Below are 20,643 nucleotides of genomic sequence, written 5' to 3'. Positions count from 1 at the left end.
TAGAGATAATATGTTTCACAGACATTTTGTTAAAAAGTTATATGTAATTGTTTCATAAGGTCTTATATGGAAAAATGGAAATGGACAGAAGGTTAATAAGCTGAGGACATAGCTAAGCCATGCTGAAATTCCTGACGCACAGAAACCATGAAATAATAAATTTTTTAAAAACCCACTGTCTGTGGTGACCTGTTACACAGCAATAAATAATTAATATAGGCAGTAACCCTTTGAGCAGAGTGTCTGTGTGGTTTTTTTCTCACCTTTCATCTGTAGTGTGTAGCACAGCACCTGAGACACATAAATACTGATGGACAAAGATGGCAGTGTGGGGCATATTATATGCCGGGATCAGGGAAACTTACAATTGAGCTAAGGAGGTCTCATTAAAATGTGTAAGCAATCTGGAAAAAATTCAATGTGGTTTGTGGCCTTAGGTGTTTGGAGATGAAGCATGAGCCTCACCTGGAAGGTGTGGGGAAAAATGCAGTTGGATGAAAGGGAGATGGGGACCTTTGGGAGCTGTGGGGTGAGCAGCAATAAAGACGCCATGCCCAAGACAAATAAGGAGCCTGGCGATGGACATGGTTGGGTTGAGATTTAGTGAGAAACAGACACCTTGAAGAATGCAAAGGTGGTGGCTGTGAGGGCCTGGTGGAGGTGGACATGTCCATCATTTGAGGACAAGAGACCCAGGTGGTCAAGACTGAGGGCAGGGCCCATGGTCATCTACCTGCAGCCCTGGTGGACAAGGTAGTGAAAGAGGCTTCTTCAGAGACCAGGGCAGACAGCACAGAGGGATGCCTTCCTGAGTCATCCTTTTAGAATGTGAATTAGTGCATGTCACGCTCCCCTTTCTGAACCCTGCACTGGCTCTGTGTTTCATTAGAGTAAATACCAGGAATAAATCACCTGTGAGAACATGTCGTGTCTGCCGCTTTGCTCCCTTCTTTGACTTCATCACTTACCACCTTCTCTTTCACTTCCTCTGTTCCCGGCAGGCACGTCTCCTTTTTGTTCTCAAAAATACCAGACACAGGACATCTTAGGGCCTCCACAGCATCAGAACCACTCTTGCCCCAGGAAACCACATGCCTGTCTGTCCAACTGCTGTAAACTATTTGCTCTATTCTTTCTTCTCAGAGAGACTTATCTGAAGCGCCCTATTTAATATTTCAAACTGTCTAATGTTACTAATTCTCTATCACTCTTACCCTTTCTATTTGCTGAAGTTGTTGAGTATATCTATTATCTAGACATTTCACTAGAAAGTAAGCTGCTTGGCTGAGCGCGGTGGCTCATGTCTGTAATCCCAGCATTTTGTGAGGCCGAGGCAGGTGAGGAGTTCGAGACCAGCCTGGCCAACATCGTGAAACCCTGTCTCTACTAAAAATACAAAAATTAGCCAGGCGTGGTGTCACGTGCCTATAATCCCAGCTACCTGGGAGGCTTAGGCAGGAGAATTGCTGGAACCCGGGAGGCGGAGGTTACAGTGAAGTAAGATCATGCCACTGCACTCCAGCCTGGACAACAGAGCAAGACACTGTCTCAAAAAAAAAAAAAGTAAATAAATAAATGAAAATATGCTGCTTTTGCTTAGGCAAGATTTTTTGGGTTTTGTCTTTGTTTTTTGCTTTATTCTCAAATATATTCAAGATGCCTAAAACAAAGCCAACATAGAGTAGGTGCTCAGTAAACATTTTGAATTGAATCGAATCAAATTGAATCAAATTGAATTGAATTGAATTGAATGGAATGGAATGGAATGGAATGGAATGGAATGGAATGGAATGGAATGGAATGGAATGGAATTGAATCACTAAAGGGAGAGTTCAAGAAAGGGCATACCATACCCCAGTGTTTAAGAGAATGGAACCATGGAGAAGGCTCTAGGCCACTCGAATGCAAAGTTAATTTGTCCTCACTGACCCCTACAGGACGTGGTTCCTGGTGAAAAGAGGTAGGAGGCTGTAACACTAGATTGTGGGAGAGAGAATTTGAAAATTGCTAAGCTGTATCCAGAGCAGGCAGGTCTCATAGTGAAAATAATAGTTCTCACTATTAATAATAGTGCTGAGGCTGTCCCATCTGCTACTAAGAATGCTGGACAGGCAGGAAGGGAGATCTCAGCAGGTAGATGAATGGCTTTTCCTGGGCACTTCTTTCAGCAGCAATCTAGGCTCCTGAAATCCCCATAGTCCACCCAGAAGAGGGCCCCCAAACCATAGTATTAGGATTATTCCATTCTCTTCATTTTTACCTCCTCACCTCTCTTTAAGACCCCTCGTCATGAGGTTAGAATAGCAAATGAAAGAATAGGAATAAATGAGCTCTGTGTAGGCATCATGAGGTCTGGAAAGAGGAGAATACCCTTATTATTCCATCTTTTATTCCTGACTAACATTCCAGTCTGACTTGAAGATATATTTATATCAAATGCTTGGTGCTTTTTAAATATTTCACTTTTTGTCTCATACGTAGTTCCCCTTCTCTCACAAGGCTGCAATGAAGGTGTCAGTCAGCATGAGGTCTCATCTGAAAACTTGCCTGGGGAAGGACCTGCTTCCAAGTTCATCGAAGTAGTTGTTGGAAAGATTCAGTTCCTTGTAGGTTTTTGGACTGTGGGCCTTCGTTCTTTGCAGGCAGTCAGCAGGAGGCTCTCTTCAGTTCCTTTTTGGATAAGCCTATCCATAGGGTAGCTGACAATATAACACCTTGTACATCAAAGCCAGCATGGCAGAGAGTTTGCTAACAAGACAGAAGTTACAATCATACATAACATAATCATAACAATGACAGATCATCATCTTTGCCATATTGTATTGCTTAGAAGCATCTCATAGAAGCAGCCCCTCAAGGAAACAGAACTACACAAGACCATGAATACCAGGAAGCAGGGGTCTTTGGGTCCATCTTAAAGTCTATCTGCCATACAGCCTAGACTGATGCAGAGACTGACACTACTGACAAGGCATTGAAAAAAGTGAAACTGCAAATGTAACAAAACCCAAGAAGAAAAGTCCATGGTGCTATGATATTTTCTCATAGGGGGATGTGAACTGAATAAATTAGGAGAGAAGTTTCTTTCTGAGAAAGAAACAATCGAACAAGGAACTGAAGTTGAAGTAGGAGTTAAGTAGTTATTTTTTAAATTGTACTTTCCCTTCCTTCCTTTCCTCTCTGCCTCTGAGTCACTCATTTAAATCACAGAGTTATTCAGGGAACAAAAGATACGGGGAACATTGTATTTTACATCAGATGAGCTCATCTGAGGAATGTGCAGAGCATGTATTATCTCCTTAACAGTAATAAACAATATCTTCAAAAAAAAAAAGGGAACTAAACAGCTATCATCTCCAACATTCTAATTTATGGAAACATCACCTTGATGCTAACAAAGCAGAAAAAGAACTTTAAATGTAACGTATTGATTCAAAAATCCTTGAAAGCAAGAAAAAAAAATCCTTTATGACATTTTCTACAGTGGCAGAAAAATAAATTAACTAAATACTGGCTTGAGGGCCCTACCCAAATTGAACAGTCCTAGTCATTTAACCCAAGTACTTTTGCCTTTTTCTTCCTTTTTTCTCCTTATACACTCACCCCAAAGAAGTCAATAAAAAACATCTCATTTAATTCATATCCCACTGAAATGAGGAATTCAGCAAATGAGGAATTCAGCATATATGAACTGACATAAAACCATATAAAAGATACAAAAAATAAAATATTACCTAATAAATAGAACACAGAAACATAATTCAACTTTTCTTCAGGCTATGAGGACATTATTAGAAAAAAATGTGTATTTTTCTCTCATATAAGACAGTGGGGAAGATGAAGAGGATGAACAGCTGTCACGCGAATGGCTTTTTGGCTCTGTTTCTTGTGTCCCCAATTTCCAGGTCTTATTCTGTGTCTTTCTGTGAGATTATCTGTCCACTCTCTATATGTTGATTCTACAAACCCTCATACTTTTCACTGACTTCTCCCTAATTTTTAATTAATTGCAACTTAACAAGATCAGACATTCCCTAAGGAAAAACTAGACAGCTCAGTTTATGGAGTTGGAAGCTAACATCACACATGAGCCTAGATCAATACTACGGATCTGAAGAAGATTCTATTGCTCTCTAGAAAAAAATAAAATATGTACTCTATTATAGCTCTCTATTCAGAACAACCTTTATTTGTTTCTATATGTAAAACTATATTCCAGATAGCTGAAACTAGCAAGGATTAAACACTACAAGAATGGGTCATGACATTGTGTATAAAGTTGAGGTGACAGCATAATTCTTTTCTCTAAAGCAAACTGCATGGGCTTTCCAAAGATAATTTCTTCCCTTTCTCAGAGGCTTTCATGCCTTGAGATATATGTTTGATTCAGGAGGCAGAAAGTCTGTCAGCTGTACCTGGAGCAATATGGTAACTTGATATACCAATCCCCATTACAGAAGATATCAAAATTTATAAGACAATTTCATTCTAATTATTCATAATTTTGATGTAGCTAAAAAAGTGAATGTAATAATTTGTCATTATTGGTGTTCCAAGATGGCCGAATAGGAACAGCTCCAGTCTGCAGCTCCCAGCATGATCGATGCAGAAGACGGGAGATTTCTGCATTTCCAACTGAGGTATCTGGTTCATCTCACTGGGACTGGTTGGACAGTGGGTGCAGCCACAGAGTGCAAGCTGAAGCAGTGCAGGGAGTCGCCTCACCCGGGAAGTGCAAGGGGTCCAGGGATTTCCCTTTTCCTAGCCAAGGGAAGCTGTGACAGACTACCTGAAAAAATGGGTCACTCCTACCCAAATACTGCACTTTTCCCAAAGTCTTAGCAACTGGCAGACAAGGTGATTCTCTCCCATGCCTGGCTCAGTGGGTCCCATGCCCACAGAGCCTTGCTCCCTGCTAGCACAGCAGTCTGAGATTGATCTGCAAGGCGGCAGCCTGGCTGGGGGAGGGGAGTCTGCCTTTGCTGAGGCTTGAGTAGGTAAACAAAGCGGCCGAGAATCTCCAACTGGGCAGAGCCCACCACAGCTCAACAAGTCCTACTGCCTCTAGACTCCACCTCGGTGGGCAGGGCGTAGCTGAACAAAAGGCAGCAGACAACTTCTGCAGACTTAAACATCCCTATCTGACAGCTCTGAAGAGAGCAGTGGTTCTCCCAGCACAGAGTTTGAGCTCTGAGAACAGACAGACTGCCTCCTCAAGTGGATCCCTGACCTCTGTGTAGCCTAACTGGGAGACACCTCCCAGTAGGGGCTGACAGACACCTCATATAGGTGGCTGCCTATCTGGGACGAAGCTTCCAGAGGGAGGATCAGGCAGCAATATTTGCTGTTCTGCAATATTTGCGTTCTGCAGCCTCTGCTGGTGATACCCAGGCAAACAGGGTCTGGAGTGAAACTCCAGCAAACTCCAACAGACATGCAGCTGAGGAACCTGACTGTTAGAAGGAAAACTAGCAAACAGAAAGGAATAGCATTAACATCAACAAAAAGGTCATCTACACCAAAACCCAATCTGTAGGTCACCAACATCAAAGACCAAAGGTAGATAAAACCACAAAGATGGGAAGAAACCAGAGCAGAAAAGCTGAAAATTCTAAAAATCAGAGTGCCCCTTCTCCTCCAAAGGATCGCAGCTCCTCACCAGCAACAGAACAAAGCTGGACAGAGAATGACTTTGACGAGTTGACAGAAGTAGGCTTCAGAAGGTCGGTAATAACAAACTTCTCTGAGCTAAAGGAGGATGTTCAAACCCATCACAAAGAAGCTAAAAACCTTGAAAAAAGATTAGACGAATAGCTAACTAGAATAAACAGTGTAGAGAAGACCTTAAATGACCTGATGGAGCTGAAAACCATGGCACAAGAACTTTGTGACACATGCACAAGCTTCAATAGCTGATTTGATCAAGTGGAAGAAAGGGTATCAGTGATTGAAGATCAAATTAATAAAATACAATGAGAAGAAAAGATTAGAGGAAAAAGAGCAAAAAGAAACAAACAAAGCCTCCAGGATAAATGAGACTATGTGAAAAGACCAAATCTACGTTTGATTGGTGTACCTGGAAGTGATGGGGAGAATGGAACCAAGTTGGAAAACACTCTGCAGGATATTATCCAGATTTTCCCCAACCTAGCAAGGCAGGCCAACATTCAAATTCAGGAAATACAGAGAATGCCACAAAGATACTCCTCGAGAAGAGCAACCCCAAGACACATAATTGTTGGATTCACCAAGGTTGAAATGAAGGAAAAAGTGTTAAGGGCAGCAAGAGAGAAAGGTCAAGTTACCCACAAAGAAGCCCATCAGACTAACAGCAAATCTCTTGGCAGAAACCCTACAAGAGAGAAGACGCTGGGGACCAATATTCAACATTCTTAAAAAAAATAATTTTCAATGCAGAATTTCATATCCAGCCAAACCAAGCTTCATAAGTGAAGGAGAAATGAAATCCTTTACAGACAAGCAAATGCTGAGAGACTTTGTCACCACCAGGCCTGCCTTACAAGAGCTCCTCAAGGAAGCACTAAACACAGAAAGAAACAACCGGTACCAGCCACTGCAAAAACATGCCAAATTGTAGAGACCATTGATGCTTTGAAGAAACTGCATCACTTAATGGGCAAAATAACCAGCAAACATCATAATGACAGGATCAAATTCACACATAACAATATTAACCTTAAATGTAAATGGGCTAAATGCCCCCAATTAAAAGACACACACTGGCAAATTGGATAAAGAGTCAATACCCATTAGTGTGCTGTATTCAAGAGACCTATCTCATGTGCAAAGATGCACATAGCTCAAAATAAAGGGATGGAGGAATATTTACCATGCAAATGGAAAGCAAAAAAAAAAAAAAAAACAGAGGTTGCAATCCTAGTCTCTGATGAAACAGACTTTAAACCAACAAAGATCAAAAGAGACAAACAAGGCCATTACATAATGGTTAAGGGATCCATTCAGCAAGAAGAGCTAGCTATCCTAAATATATATGCACCCAATACAGGAGCACCCAGATTCATAAAGCAAGTCCTTAGAGACCTACAAAGAGACTTAGACTCCCACACAATAATAATGGGAGACTTTAACATCCCACTGTCAATATTAGACAGATCAATGAGAAAGAAGGTTAACAAGGATATCCAGGACCTGAACTCAGCTCTGCAGCAAGCAGACCTAATAGACATCTGCAAAACTCTCCACCCCAAATCAACAGAATATACATTCTTCTCAGCACCACATCACACTTATTCTAAAATTGACTACATAATTGGAAGTAAAGCACTCCTCAACAAATGTAAAAGAACAGAAATCACAACAATAAAAAGCCCTAGAAGAACAAGAACAAACCAGAGGTAGATTAGCCTTATCAAAATGGGAGCTAGTCTTGCCTCAACTCAGATTTATAATGGTTTAAAGTGATCAGCCTCATACTATATCCTAGCAAAGAAAAGGTAAACCTTTTCTGGAGAAATATACCATAATTAATAGCCTCCACAATATATTATAAAAACAAATTGGATTTCAATAAAAAATTACAAGGTGTACTAAAAGACAAAATCTTACAAGTAAAATTCCACGGGAAAAAACAAAAATAGAAAATAGAAACAACTACCCCCTCTCCATAACAACCATTATATTGTACTTGCAGACAAACACCCTCAAATAAATATGAATAATTTGTTCATGAAAATCGATGAAGAGATGGAGAACAAGAACATAGATATAAAAATGAAAAATTTCACCAGCAATTAGAATCTATTTATATAAACATTCTAGAAATAAAAGTATTTATTATCTGAAATTTAAACCTCAATGTATAAGTTTAACACAGATTGCAAATAGCAGAATATATTGTCAATAGCTAGGAAATATGTCAATAGAAAATATATGACTGAAGAATAAAGAGACGTAGTCATGAAGATACAGAAAATAGTGAGTGTTAGGATACATGTAGGCATAGCAAAAAGGCATAATGTACATGTAACCAGAAAGAAAGGAGAGAAAGATGGGACATATTTAAATATGTAATGACTAAGAATTACCAAATCTGATCAAAAACATCAAGCAACAATTCAGGAAGCTCTGAAAAGCCTAGGCAGGGTAAATAAAATGAATAACACCTAGTCAAATTATGACAAAGTGAATATGCAAGAGAAAAAAACAATTTTTGGATTACCCAAGGAAAGAAAATCACATTCAAAGGAGCAACAATTAATTCAACAGATCCCTTTGAATTTTCCTCCAGAAAATATGAAGGCAGAAAACAATAAAATGTTGTCTATAAATTGATTAAAGGAAATAACTACCAATACAGAGTTTTATACCCAATGAAGCTATCCATATAAAAATGAATATATCAAAACCACAGACAGGAAAAGAAAAATAAATAAATTGGACTTCAAAATTTTAAAATTTTGTGCATCAAAGAACACTATCAAAATAATGAAAAGGCAATCCACAAAATGGGATAAAATATTTGCAAAGCATACATCTAAAAAGAGATTAATATACAGATTATATAAAGAGTTTCTATGAAAGAACAACAATAACAAAACAAGTCATATTAAAAAGTGGTTAAAAAATCTGAATAGACATTTCTCCAAAGAGGAGATACAAATGGCCAATAAGCACCATGAAAAGATACTCAATGTCTTTTATCATTAGGGAAACTCAAATCAAAACCACAATGAGACACCACTTTGCAACCACTAGAATGGCAGTTTAAAAACAAAAAAAAAAAAAGAAAGAAAGAGAGACAAAAATAAAAGTGTCTGTGAGGATGGGAAAATATTAAACCCTGTACATTGCTGGTGGAGATGTAAAATGGTTCAGCAGCTGTGGAAAACATCATAGCAGCTCCTCAAAAAACTGGACATAAAATTACCCCAAAAGTATTGAAAGCAAGAACTTGAACATATATTTCTACATCAGGGTTCATATCAGCATTATTTATAATAGCCAAAAGGTAGAAACAACCCAAATATCCATCAATGGATGAATAAATAAAATATCATACATACCTACAATGGAATGTTAATCAGCCTAAAAAAAGAAGTGAAATTTTTATATATGCTACAGCATAGATGAACCTTGAGGACATTATGCTAAGAAAAATAAGCCAGACAAAAGACAAACATTGTATGATTCTGTTTATATGAGGCACCAAGAATAGTCAAATTTATAGAGGCAGAAAGTAGAATAACAGTTATCAGGGACTGTGGGAGGGAGAATGGAGAGTTACTGTTTAATTGGCACAGAGTTTCAGTTTGAGATGATAAAAAATTTCTGGAGATGGATAGTGGTGATAGTTACACAACAACTGAATTGTGTACTTAAAAATGGTTAGAATGGTGACTTTTATGTTATGTATATTTTACCAAACTAAAAAAGGATTAAAAAGTAAATTTTCAGATAAATGGAAACAGAAAGGATTTTCCATTAGCAGACTTGCACTAAATGATAGATTAAACAGAGTTTTTTTAAGAAGGAAGAAATGGACCCCAGACCAAAACACAGAACTACAAGGACAGAAGAGCAATGGGGAAAAAAATGGAAAAAGATATGCTATACAGACCAAACTTCTAACCAAAGAAGAAAAGTAATTTCAAATTACAGTTATATGTAACAAATTAACTTCCTTAACCTGATAAGAATTATTTACAAATCAGCTACTCTAAGCACCATACTTAATGCTAAATATTGAGAGATTTTTTCTCTGAATTCAGAAATAAGGCAAATATAGTAAACAGTAATATGTTGTGTACTTAAAAATTGCTAAGAGAGAAGATCTTAAATGTTCACACCACAAAAGAAAAATGATAACAAGTTAAGGCAATGTATATATTAATCTTTATTGTTTTAATCGCTTCACAGCATATACATATGTCAATACATATAAATTTTGTTTGTTAATTACAACTCAGTAAAACTGGAAAAAAGTAATGAAAATATTTTAAAATAAAAGATATTTAGTATTGTCACATATTTAGTATTATATATATGATAATGCAAAAGTAAGAAATAAGATTATCACCATTAACAGAATATCTGGTTGTGATTATAAAAACATCCAAAAGGATCTACCACAAACTAGTATGCTAAATGTCATAAGGCATTTAGCAATATCATCCAACATGGGGTCAATACACAAGAACAATTACATTTCTGTATCTTAGAAAGAAACGAAAACCTAAAGTCAAGTATTATTCAGAATAGCATCACACACCACTGTGTTGATAAGGATGTAGGACAACTCAAATTTTCATAAAATGCTGGTGTAAACTTCAATTAATAACCATGTTAGAAAACTTTGGTAATATCCATTCAATTAATGGATATTACTGTTTGATAATATCCATTCAATTAATGGATATTACTGTTTGATAATATCCATTCAATTAATGGATATTACTGTTTGATAATATCCATTCAATTAATAGCCATGTTAGAAAACTGTTTGGTATTATCTGCCAACCATGAACATGCACAGTTCTACTACTAGATACATATCCAACAGAAATACATATACATGTTCACACAAAAAGACACAAACAATAATATTCTTAGCAACACTATTCACAATGGCCCCACACTGCTAAAAGTCTACGTGTTCAAACAATATATAATTGACTTCTTAAATGGTGGTATAATTATTCAATGAAATACTAAACAGAAATGAAAGAAAAACAAACTACAACTATACACATTAACATGGATAACTCTACCAGGTATAATTTTGAGTGAAAGAAGTCAAACGCAGAAGTGGACACATTCTATGATCTCACTTATATAAAGACAAATTATTCTATAGTCTTAGAAGTCAGAAAAATGGTTATCTTTAACATTGAAGAACTGATTGGAAGGGACACGAATAAGGAATACAGGAGTATTGGAAATATTTTACTTAATTGATATGGGTGCTGGTTGGCTGAATAGATTTATTTAGTAAAAGTTCAAAGAGCTATAATATATACTTATTTGTGCATTTTGCTATATATTACAACTCAATTCAAATTTTGACTCTAAAAAGTAGAGAGCTAGATGCCAAGGGCTAGGTACACTGTGATTCTCTTTCTTCAAAGTCCACAAACAAACAAAATGAATCTATAGTGAAAGAAGTCAGAATGGTGTTGATTTTATGGGGATCATTAACTGGAAGATGAAAGAAAGGGGCTTCGGGTGCTGGAAATAATTTAAGTTGACCTTGGTAGTTACATGAGTGTATACATTTGTAAAAAGTCATTGCATCGTAAAGTCAAGATTGTGCACTTTACTGTTTCAACTTGCAATTCAATACAAGAAGTTGAGTTACGGTGGGGAATAAACCTAGCCAATCCATGTATCTTACTAAAGGCATGGCTTCCTGCCTGGCACATTCCTCAGGCTCAAGAGATAAGCATCTGGTTCCTTTTTTCTTTCCTTCTTTCTTTCTTTCTTTCCTTCTTTCTTTCTTTCTTTCCTTCTTTCTTTCTTTCTTTCTTTCTTTCTTTCTTTCTTTCTTTCTTTCTTTCTTTCTTTCTTTCTTTCTTTCTCTTTCACTGACTAGGACTCAAAGATGACGAGGAAAAAAGAGAAATTGGTTCTTTTTACAGGTAAAAAGTCAGAGAAATTTTGTTAACTACCAGTCAATAAATATAGTGACTAAATAAACATGGAAACTATACTAAACTTTATAGAGTAATACTAAAATGATAAAAAGCCCTCAATGAGTTTACAATCTAGTTGGAGAAACACAACACACTGAAATATATAAAACATTTACAAAACAACGTAAGAGTAACTGAATACAGTGCCATGAAACTAGCTTTCTCTGAGGTTTACCCAACTCTAACTGGGATGTTCAGTCATAGGAGAGCTTACATGTCCCATACTTCTCCCAATTTCATTTCTACTAGTAATTTTACCTTTTCTGAGAAACAGAAAGGTACCTGTAATCAACATGTTAAAATCCCAGTGCATTTTTATTTTTAAGAATGATTTCTCAATCACATGATTGAAAATGCCTTCTCTTTCAGAGTAAAAAAAAAAAAATCTATAAAGACTGAGTTATAACTATCATTAAACCTTTAAAGCAAAGCTAAATCATTAAGCTAGGAAGAAGCTGGGTTTTATTGCCCATAAAAAGCTAAGGAAAGGAGAGAAGGAGCCAAGTAACCGAGTCACTTCTCTTAAAATGAACGAGCATTTAGGAGAAGTGGAAACGTGGGATAATAAGAGTGAGACAGGACCAAGAGTGTTGCGTGGATAAAGCTCCTTATGCGTAGTGCACCCACATACCCTGGCTGTGCGCCACAGCACTGGTTACCTCCTGAATTCCCAAAGTCTTCTCACTTTAAGCATTTATCCCTGATGTTTTTGGCTGTATTGCAATAAGCTAGATGAGTTTGGTAGAACTCCACTTTGAACTTGCAACTTCCAGCTGGGTGCGGTGGCTCAGGCCTGGCATCCTAGCACTTTGAGAGACTGAGGCGGGCTGATCGCTTGAGGTCAGGAGTTTGAGACCAGCCTGGCCAACATGGTGAAACCCCCTAACTAAAAATACAAAAATTAGCCGGGCATGGTGGCACACGCCTGTAATTCCAACTACTCGAGAGGCTGAGGTGGGAGAATCGCTTGAACCCGGGAGGCGGAGGTTGCAGTGAGCCAAGATTGCGCCATTGCACTCCAGCCTGGGTGACAGAGCGAGACTCTTTCTCAAAAAAAGAAAGAAAGAAAGAAAAAGAACTTGTAACTTCCACCAGGGTCTTGTCTAGCAGCATACATGAGAGATGTGTGCAGTAAAAAAAGATGCTCACTTGAACACGTGGTGAAACCTAAAAGACAACCAAAGATAAACCCATCCGTCCTTTCCCTACCCCACCCAGAAACTAACACTTCTCACTCAGTGGTGATCGCTGGTGCAATAAGGCTGGCTCAGACAATATAAACTGGAGAAGGGTGGTGGTGGGAGAAGTATTGCATGTTGCCGTCTCTGCCAGCTATTGGGTGAGCCAGCCTGTGGAATGCCGGTAACTCCTAGGCTGTCAGTTGGTGGGATCAGGGGACAACATGGGAAATTATAGCTTAACTGAACACCAAAGTGTGGGAAATAGAGGCTGAGCAGTCCTGCCATAGAATGTCTAGAATAGTCTGATTGCTCTTCTAGGGCAGTTTGCATTATGGTATAATCCAACAACGATTTTATTGTTTGGTTTTCTTTTTTATTTGATATTGAATCCTTTAAACAGTAATGAGCTCAAAAAGGTGCATATTTAATGAATCAACCTGAATCACCATTTCTTAAGAAAGTTCATGATGAACATTTAACTTGCTCAAAATGTTTTTCAATACTGAACACCCTCTTCTGGATCTATAGGAATAACATGGACCTCATAACAACTACGAGACTCAAATCTCTAAAAATATGTCAACATCTACTTTAAGAGTTTGTATTTATTTAAGAAGATCCTGCCTTAAAATGATGACTTAATACATGCATTTGAAAAAGCTGGAATATATTTCTGTGAAGCATGCCTTTTCATTCAAATCAAATGATAGCACCTTTTAAGTTAATTTCACTAATTGATTTTCAATACCAGGTTTTCTTTGCATGTAAAAAATAGTGAAGTTATAGATGCTAATGTGTTGGCTCCATTAACAGAATTTTGCAACAGCAAAATGAAGCCTGTTGTATATCACTTCTAATGAAAAATCGATAAAGTTAATTCCAATAATATTAAATTATTTTCATCAAAGTTGTGGAATCAAAGAGAAAGTGTTAGAAACTGATTCAGTCAGTCAAAGACAAAACATCCAGTGCTGTTGTCAATGTTACTGAAAATTTGGTTTAAAAATTCAACATCGGAAACAAAGTTTTGTGTGTGATTTACTTTTTTACAGTGATAATATGAATATGATTTTGATGCAGCATAATGCCATGGTAAAAATGATATTCCAATTAAATGATGAAATCTTTGGAGCAGAAATGTATTTGTAATTAATTGCATTATGCAAACAAATCTTAACTGTATTCAAATGATCTACAGTATTCTACTAATAGGAATAGGAGTTACAGTTGTCAAAATATACAGATATTTTCCTATATATACAAAAAAGCAATTGGCCAAATATTTTATGGATATAATATGCTGAATTTTCTAATACTTACTTTTTAAATCAATAATAATTTGGATTTTTAAAATGTTTGAACCCTGGAAGGATTTCTATATAAGTCAACCTAAGTATCTTACAATGATATTGAGCATTTTCTAATAAGTATCTACATTTTGGCTACATTTTGTTCAAAATTAGTCATGAACCTTTAATCAAACTATTCAATGAGTGGTACAAGGAAAAACGTCAGCTTGCAGAGCTTTTAGAGAGAACCGCGATTTATTAAAACCAAGCTTATAAACAGGTAGTCATTGGGATTTATCCCAATAAAATTTGAAACCAAATAAATTAAACAAGAACTCAAAGAGTGTTCAAAATGAAATACTGAAGAAGATTAAATAACTATGCTCTGGAATATCTCAAGCAGTAGGCAGAATCATGTGATGGAGATACTTTTAACTTAACAGATTTATTTCCTGAACCACACAATTGAATGAAATTCAGAAGGCCTCTGTCCTATGACATCTAACTTTGACAAAATTTGTTTTAAAATCACAACTAGAGAAATTATTTAATGAGTTTTGTCTTGTAAAAATATTTGCTGCAGAAAGGTCACCTGTCTAGAATCAAAATGAGCATACATATGAAAATGTTTGGGTAGAAATATTTACACATTTTATTATGAAAAATTACAATTCAGGATAACCTTCATTTAGCAGAATTTGCTCTGTACTCACCAGATACTTCAGCAACTGTGGATGAAGTACTTTTTTCAATTGAAAATTGAGTCAATTAAAGGTATCAGTATATAGCATTTATTAAAAGAGTCAACTGAATGTATTAACGAATCACAATTATTATCTATAAGATGAAACTTGAAAGTTTCAATTTTTATCAATAGAAACAAATTATATTGAAAAAATATATTTTTTAGAAAATACAAGTGATAGAATAAATAAGAATAGCTAAAGGTATCAATTTATAAGTAGACAAAGCTAAAAGCTGATTTAAGTACATTAATATGTATCAGGAAAAATTATTCTGCTTATGCTATTTTTAATGTTCAGCTAATTAGTGCGTAGAGTGAAAAAGTTGTTTTTTCAATCTACACAGAGATCTGTTGTCTTACTTTCCAAAAGAACTTTTATGTTGGAAAATAATTTTCAAATAGACCATGTTATTCATCAGCCAATATAATAAAAATAATTGTGTTCATAAATGTGAAAAATTATATAATTACAGCTGAGTGTGGTGGTGCACACCTGTGGTCCCAGTTTCTTGGGAGGCTGAGGCAGGAGGATCTCCTGAGTCCAAGAGATCTGGGCTGTAGTACAGTATGCCAATCAGGTGTTTGCCCTAAGTTTGGCATTAATATGGTGTCCTCCCAGGAGCGGACCAAATTGCCCAAGAAGGGATGAATCAGCCGAGGTCGGAAATGGAGCAGGTCAAAACTCCTGTGTTGATCAGTAGTGGGATCACTCCTGTGATTAGCCACTAAACTCTAGCCTGGGCAATATAGCAAGACCCCCATGTCTTATAAAAAATAGTAATAATAATTTCAATTATTTTTAGCACACTCTTTCCTTCTCAAAAGTGTCCCAATTTGAACTACAAATTATGTAGTCACTCCAGTCATGACCAAAAATAATAAAAGGAAAAGCAAATTGGTTGTGGGTGAAAGGTAAATAAAGTGACATTTTGAGAGCATCTGCATTAAGTATTGTATTTTTGCTGTAATTTTGTGACTGAAGAAATTGAAGCTAAATCACTAATTGGTTTACCCCAAGAATATCTAACCACCAGGGGAGATGATAATGTAAGCCTATCTCATTCCTAAGCTTTCTCTATACCCTTATTTTCCCCTTACAGACTATGTACATAGAATTTTTTATTCATTCACGACCCACCTTTATTCTGAGCTGCTATAGAGAATCCCTAACCATCATTAATGAATAAATTCCTGTTACACATCACTGCATAGAGTTTCCTACATGAGAAGCATTTTAACAGTAAATCAATATCTTTAGTTAAGAGCTTCTGGTTTTTGATTGGGGGCTCATATTTAGAACACTCATATATAAGAGACCAACAGATTAAAATATAATTTTTATACAGAAATGAAGACCATTACTTGCCACAAAGCTACAATGCACCTAATTTGATTGAATTATAAAAGCTAGCATTCTAAGCAAGATTTAGGAGTTTGAAGGGACAAAAGGAGGTAGCTGACCAGAGAATCCATAAGAACAATAAGGACTAACATACATCAAACGTTACTCTGTGCTCTACTCACCACAAACATTATTTCATTTTGCCCTCACCACAATATAGAGAGATAGGAACCATTATTAATCCCATTTCACTGAAGATGAAAAAACTGAGACCTAAATAGTTGAGTAGCCAGGAGATAACACTACTGTAATAGGAGAGCCTAGATTCCAATTCTTGTAGCCCTTCTGAAGAACTCAGATCTTAATTACTACTAAAATGCAACAAAACAGATGGGTCACAGCAGATCTGGCTTCTAAGGAGAATACTTTTTTCTTCGCTCTAAGTAGTTACATTTTATTATATTTTGTTACACTTACATAAAAGGAAATTTATAAAACAAAACATCTTGAGTTTATACACATGAAGCTCTTCAGTCAACTAGATTTCCACCATGTTGTTTCCAAACAGTGCTCTTCCCCAGTCTCACTGCATCACTCTGCCCCCATCTGGTGGTGGCATACATACACTCCAGAAAAGAAGAAACATTTTAAACCACATTTAGTGATAAATTTATGAAATATCTGTCTTCTTCATCATTAACTAGAACACCAAAGACTTCCCACAGTGTAAAGTACCATTATTTGACAAAAAGATTTTAAGAAACAAAGTCCATTAAAATAAGTAAATGCAGTCTATTTCATGTTAGTGAAACCAAGTTTATCAATTTAAATTTTGCTACATGCAAATAGAACATTATTTTTAAAAATAGGGAGAGGGACTAAGATGGCCAGTTAGAAGCAGCTGTGGTCCACGACACTCATGGAGAGGAACGAAATGGGACAGTGACTACGACACCTTCAACTGAAATATCCAGGTTCTTATGCCAGGACTGATTAGAGAAACAACTCCACCCACAGAGAATGAAGAAAAGCAGGGTGGGATGACAGACCACCTAGGAATAACACAGCACTAAGGGAACCCCTACCCGCAGCCAAGGGAATTGGTGAGTTATTGTGCAACCCCAGGAAACCACACTTTTCCTACAGGTCTTTGTAACCCATAGATCAGGAGATCCCCTTGTGAATCCATGCCACCAGGGGCTTGGTTCCAACATACAGAACTGTGTGGAGTCTTGGCAGAGTAGCTGCTCGGGCAAACACAGAGATCCAGGAGCTTTGTATACTCCAGTCCCAGGATCCCTGGGGATCCATGTCTGGAACTCAGGCAAGGTGGGAGGTCCACATATACCTTTTCAAGGGGGTGGAATCCAGGGAGTTGAGCAGTGTCATTCTCCAGGCCCCACTTCTACAGCACCTCACAAGATAAGACCCACTGGCTTGGAATTCCAGCCAGACACAGGCAACAGAATAGAGGCTGCCTGAGACTGGATAGAGACCCTAAGGGGAGGGTTGGGTGCCATCTCTGCTGTTTGGTTTACTCAGCCATTCCAGCCTGTGGGCTTTGGAGAGTCCAGGTGGTTCTGACAAGGAAGGGTCCCCCCAGCAGCACAGCACAGTAGCTTTGTAAGATCATGGCCAGACTGCTTCTTTAAGTGGGGCTCTGATCCATTCTCCTTCACTGAGTGGGACCTTCCAGCCAGGCCCTCCAGCCCCATCTACCCACACAGACTGTGGACTGAGCTCTGATCTCTCCCTGGGATGGAGTGCCTTGGGGAGGGGAGGGCTGCCACCTGGGTTAGTTGGATGACTCAGCCATTTCAACCTGTGGGTTTTGGAGAGTCCAAGTCAAGAGGGGCAGAAGCAGTTCCCCACCGAGACATAGCTCTTTTGTCAAGGCATGGCCAGACTGCTTCTTTAAGTGTGACCCCAATCCACTCCTCTTCATGGGACAGTTCCTCCCAGCTGGAGCCTCCCAGCCAGGGCTTCCAGCCACTCTCAGCAGGCTTCTCAGTGGAAACCCTATAAGCTAGAAGAGATTGGGGGCCAATATTCAATATTTTTAAAGAAAAAAATTTCTAACACCAAATTTCATATTTCATTTCCTCATTATTTCCTTGTCTGAAAGGATCTTATTTCTCTTTCACTTATGAAGTTTAATTTGAAATAAGATCCTTTGCAGGTAAGCAAATGCTGAGGAAATTTGTTACCACCTGACCTGCCTTACAAGAGGTCCTGAAGGAAGCACTAAATATGGAAAGGAAAAACTGTTACCAGCCACTAGAAAAACACACTGAAGCACACAAACCAGTGACACTATGAAGCAACCTTGTAAACAAGTCTGCAAAATAACCAGCTACCATCATGATGACAGAATCAAACCCACACATAACAATACTAACCTTAAATGTAAATGGGCTAACTGTCCCAATTAAAAGACACAGAATGGCAAGCTGGATAAAGAACCAAGACCCATCAGTATGCCGTCTTCAAGAGATCCATCTCACATGCAAAGACATGCATAGGCTCAAAATAAAGGGATGGAGGAAAATTTACAAAGTAAATGGAAAACAGAAAAAAGCAAGGGTTGCAATCCTAGTTTCTAACAAAACAGACTTTAAGCCAACAAACATCAAAAAATACAAAAAAGTGAGTTACATAAAGGACATAAAGGTAAAGAGTTCAATTCAACAACAAAAAAGTGAACTATCCTAAATATATATGCACCCAATACAGGAGCACCCAGATTCATAAAGCAAGCTCTTAGAGACCTTCAAATAGACTTAGACTTGCACACAATAATAGTGGGAGGCTTTAACACCTCACTGACAATATTAGACAGATCATAGAGAGAGAAAATTATCAAAGATATTAAGTACCTGAACTGAACTCTGGATCAAGTGGACCTGATAGATATCTACAGAATTCTCTACCCAAATTCAACAGAATATACATTATTCTCATTGCCATATGGCACTTACTCTAAAATTGATCACATAATCGAAAGTAAAACATTCCCCAGCAAATGCAAAAGAACTGAAATCATAACAAACAGTCTCTCAGACTACAGCACAATCAAATTCAAAATCCAGACTAAGAAATTCACCCAAAACCACACAACTATGTGGAAATTGAATAATGTGCTCCTGAACGACTCTCGGGTAAATAATGAAATTAAGGCAGAAATCAAGAAGTTCTTTGAAACTAATGAGAACAAAGATACGGTATACCAGAATCTCTGGGACCCAACTAAAGCAGTGTTAACAGCGAAATTTATAGCGCTAAATGTTCACATCTAAAACCTACAAAAATCTCATGTTAACAACCTAACATCACAACAAAAAGAACTAGAGAACCAAGAGCAAACAAACCACAAAGCTAGAAGAAGACGAGAAATAACCAAGATCGGAGCCGAACTGAAGGAAATGGAGACACCAAAAAAACACTTCAAAAAATCAGTGAATCCAGAAGCTGGATTTTGAAAAAATTAATAAAATAGATAGACATCTAGCTAGACTAATAAAGAAGAAAAGAGAGAAGATTCAAATAAACACAATCAGAAATGATAATAGGGATATCACCACTGACCCCACAGAAATACAGACAGCCATCAGCAAATACTATAAACACCTCTATGCAAATAAACTAGAAAATCTAGAATAAACGACTAATTTCTGGAGACATGCACCTTCCCAAGACTGAACCAGAAGAAACTGAATCCCTGAATAGACCAATAATGGGTTCTGAAACTGAGGCAGTGAAAATAGCCTACCAAAAAAAAAAAAAAAACCCAGGATGAGATGGATTCACAGCTAAATTCAACCAGAGGTACAAAAAAGAGCTAGTACCATTTCTACTGAAACTATTCCAAAAAAATAGAAAAGGAAGGACTCCTCTCTAACTTACTCTATGAGGCCAACATCATCCTGATACCAAAACCTGGCAGAGATACAACAAAAAAGGAAAGCTTTAGGCCAATTCCTTGACGAATATTGATGCAAAAATCCTCAACAAAATACTGGTAAACCAAATCCAGCAGCACATCAAAAAGCTTATTCACCATGATCAAGTAACCTTTATCCCCAGGATGCAAGACTGATTCAACATCTTCAAATTAATAAATGTAACTTATCACATAAAGAGAACCAAAGACAAAAAACACATGATTATCTCAATAGATGCAGAAAATTCTTTGAAGAATTTCAACATCCTTCCATTTTAAAAACTCTCAATAAACTATGTATTGAAGGAACATACCTCAAAATATTAAAAGGCATATAGGACAAACCCATGGCCAATATCATACTGAAAGGGCAAAAGCTAGAAGTATTCCCCTTGAAAACTGGGACAAGATAAGGATGTCGTCTCTCACCACTCCTATTCAACATAGTATTGGAAGTTCTGGCCAGGGCAATCAGGC

At 37.3% G+C, this 20,643-nt stretch overlaps 1 long non-coding RNA gene across 1 annotated transcript; it reads left to right on the top strand.

The window, feature by feature from the left end:
- Positions 1–1,854: 1,854 nt before the first annotated feature.
- On the top strand, positions 1,855–4,173 carry LOC129532184 (uncharacterized). Its single transcript, XR_008677829.2, has 2 exons — positions 1,855–1,960; positions 2,482–4,173. It is a non-coding gene; the product is annotated as an uncharacterized lncRNA (long non-coding RNA).
- The last annotated feature ends 16,470 nt before the right edge of the window (positions 4,174–20,643 follow it).

Source organism: Gorilla gorilla, chromosome 11 (assembly GCF_029281585.2).
Source record: "Gorilla gorilla gorilla isolate KB3781 chromosome 11, NHGRI_mGorGor1-v2.1_pri, whole genome shotgun sequence".
Taxonomy (NCBI): Eukaryota; Metazoa; Chordata; class Mammalia; order Primates; family Hominidae; genus Gorilla; species Gorilla gorilla.
Note: the sequence above shows the minus strand (reverse complement) of the source record. Positions and strands in the feature narration are given on the sequence as shown.